General features: G+C 37.0%; 1 pseudogene; it reads left to right on the top strand.

The window, feature by feature from the left end:
• The first annotated feature begins 916 nt into the window (after nucleotides 1–916).
• On the top strand, nucleotides 917–3,056 carry LOC148697491 (uncharacterized; annotated as a pseudogene).
• Nucleotides 3,057–3,528: the final 472 nt, after the last annotated feature.

The raw sequence follows: 3,528 nt of genomic DNA, 5'->3' as shown, positions 1-3,528 counted from the left end.
TCTTACTTTATATCATCCCAAGTCCACGTTATTGTAACACACAAGTTACACTTTATGCTTCTTTGAAGACTTAAATATGCCAATGTAGATATCCTTGATCTAATTAAACCACCATAACCTGCAGGTGTGAATACATCTCCAAAACAATCTTGCATCAGTTTCATTAGACCAAGAACAAGACAAACAATGTTTGTAGCCAACAGACACAACTGAAAATACCAAATAGGCACATGTCCAAGTAAAATATCCCAAAACTTCATCAAAGAAATTAATTCAACACTTGTGAGCAAGATGAATTAACATGTATTTGACACTAATCTATGCACCATACCAGTTACTTTCATGGTGATTTCCAACACCTGCAGGCAGATGGAAATCCTCACAACTGAGGTAGCGCATAGACCATGCCATGCCATTTAATATGCAATTTGATAACAACTTAATATCTGATGAGCACATATTTTATCACTTATTGTACTTCGGAAACTACAATTTCTTAGATGCAATTTTGGACTTAAATGAAAGAAATGACATGTTTTGGTGTTTTTAAGATTAGATTAATGATATGGAAAATTATGCTATTTTTCTATGGTTTTCATGTTAGTCTGGTGGTGTCTAATCATGTTTGGTAAAATGGTGTCTAATCATGTTTTTGGCGCCGCAGCCCGGGATTGAAATTTATTTCTATCTCTTTCTTATTTCGATTGCTGTGTTTTTTTATTTTATTTTAAATTTTGTTTCTGTTGTTTCATGTGTTCTTATGAAGTTCATGCATGGTCATTGTTCTCGAAGTCTTGAGCTTGTGCCATACAATCCCGAAATTGACAGAACATTTCGACACCCTCTAAGGAAGCAAAAGAAGCAAGAAGCAATTGAAAGAATGGCACTTTAAGAACCAAATAAAAATCGTGCCCTTATGGATTATTCAGATCCTACTGTTGGAGCCACATCATCTTGTATTGTGCGCCTAGAAATTACGACTAATCAGTTTACGTTGAAGCCGTCGTTCATCCAGATGTTGCCATCATTTTATGGTCTTACTACTGAAGATCCAAATTTACATATTAGCGACTTTGTTGAGATATGTGAAACTTTGAAGATCCATGGGGCAACTAACGATGCTATCAGATTGCGGTTGTTTCTGTTTTCACTCAAGGACAAGGGAAAGTCTTGGTTTAACTCTCTGCTTGCTAATTCTATAACAACTTGGGATGAGTTGGCAAATCAATTCTTTCAAAGATTCTTTCCTCCTTCGAAGACTTCTAAGTTGCGGAATGAAATCATGAATTTTTCCCAATGTGATTATGAAGTTTTTTTTTATGATAGTTGGGAGAGGTTCTGAGACTTATTGATGAAGTGTCCTCATCATGGCTTACCGGAATGGTTGCAGCTGCAATAATTTTATCAAGGATTGACTCCCGAAAACAAGAGAATGATTGATGCCACTAGTGGATGAGCTCTAATGACAAAGACAATTGCCAAGGCATTCACACTCTTCAAGACATTAGCTATTCATTCTCACATATTTCTAACTTAAACAAAAAGTTTGATAATTTGATGACTGTTAAATCTGTGAAGTTTTTCAATGTGGTTTGTGACATATGTGCATGTATACATGCAAGTATTGAGTGCTTGAACATTGGTTCCTTTCCAGAGTATATGCTAGAGCAAGCAAATCAAGTGACCGATTTTTCTCGTCAGCGGAATACTCCATATTCGAACACTTACAATCCAGGTTGGCGTTTTCATCAAAATCTTCAATGGAATAACAATCTGAATGTTATGAATCCTCCAGCTAAGCCGCCTCTTATGAATTTCCAGCCACAAGAAAAGAATACACCAGTGGAAGACTTGATAGCTCAACTTGCTACAAACACAAATGACTTCATTCAAGCAACTCAGACAACACTCCAAAATCAGCAAGCTTCCATTGGCAAGCTGGAAGTTCAAGTTGGTCAGATTGCTAGTGCATTGAATGAAAGAGAGATTGGGAAATTTCCAAGTCAGCTGGAAGTGAATCCAAAAAACCAAGAGCACATTAAGGCTATCACATTAAGGAATGGCAAGATCGTAGAAACCAAGGGTGCAAAGAACAAAAAGAAGCGCGAAGAACCTGAGAATGATTAAGTCACATTGCCAGATGAGGAGCTAGCACAAGAAAAGATTTATTTGCCACCAGTCCATATCCTCAGCGTTTACAAAGGGCTAAGAAAGACAAGAACTTTTCTGAAATTTTAGATTTATTTAAAAAGGTACATATTTACATTCCTTTGCTTGATGCAGTGAAACAAATTCCGAATTATGCAAAATTCTTGAAAGACATATGCACCAACAAGAAGAGGTTTGTGGAACACAAAAAAGTGATGTTGTCAGAAGAGTGTAGTGTTGTTTTGCAGCAAATGTTGCCCCCGAAGTTAAACGATCCAGGGAGTTTAACTATTCCTTGTACAATTGGTAAATTTTCCCTTGAAAAAGCTTTGTTTGATTTAGGAGCCAATATTAATTTGATGCCATTTACTATTTTTAAACAGGTTGGTCTTGGAGAAATGAAGTCAGCTTTAGTATCTTTACAAATCGCTGGTTGTTCGGTTTCATATCAAAGAGGAATCATTGAAGATGTTCTCATTCAAGTTGATTAATTCATTCTACTGGCTGATTTCTTGGTACTTGACATGGATGAGGATCAAGAAATTCCAATCATTTTGGGCCGTCCATTTATGGCTACCGTTGGAACTCTTATCGACGTTTAAAACGGTTTCCTCACTTTGAGAGTTCAAGGCAAATGAGTGGTGTTCAAGGTTTTTGAGGCTATGAAATATCCAAGTGATTCTGAAAGATGCTTTCGAGTCGAAGTGTTGGAAGAGCTAGTGATTCTGAAACACATAGAGCAATATCTGGATGATCCTTTGGAGGCATGCCTGGTGCATCCTAAATTGAGCGGTGGAACGAACGAAGATGTAGTTGCTATTTCAAAGATGTTGAATTTTGCCCCTATACACAATAAGCATTGGAGACATTTTTTTGAGGCTTTGGGACCAACTTCGAAGAAAATTTAGCCATCTATTGAAGTTGCACCCAAGTTAGAGTTGAAGCCATTACTAGAAAATTTGAAGTATGCTTATTTAGGGGCTTCTGATAATTGCTGCAAGTTTAAGTCAAGTTGAAGAGGAAAAATTACTTTGGGTCCTGAGAGAGTATAAAATGGCGTTGGGATGGACTACAGTTGATATAAAGGGAATAAGCCCAACGGTTTGCATGCATAGAATTTTGCTTCAAGAAAACAGCAAGCCTACCATTGGGGCTCAAAAAAGACTCAACCCGCTTATGAAGGAAGTTGTTCGTGAAAAAGTTCTCAAGCTTTTAGACGTTGGGGTTATCTATGCGTTGTTCTTAAGATAGAAGGCACAACTATGGTCAAAAGTGATACTAATGAGTTACTACCCACAAGGCAGAAAACAAAGTGGAGAGTCTGCACAGATTATCGAAAGATAAATGATTCTACATGCAAAGATCATTTTCCACTTTAGT

Source organism: Pyrus communis, chromosome 4 (assembly GCF_041283825.1).
Source record: "Pyrus communis isolate YQ-2024b chromosome 4, ASM4128382v1, whole genome shotgun sequence".
Classification (NCBI taxonomy): Eukaryota; Viridiplantae; Streptophyta; class Magnoliopsida; order Rosales; family Rosaceae; genus Pyrus; species Pyrus communis.
The sequence above is the reverse complement of the archived record's forward strand: the minus strand, read 5'-3'. Positions and strand labels throughout refer to the sequence as shown.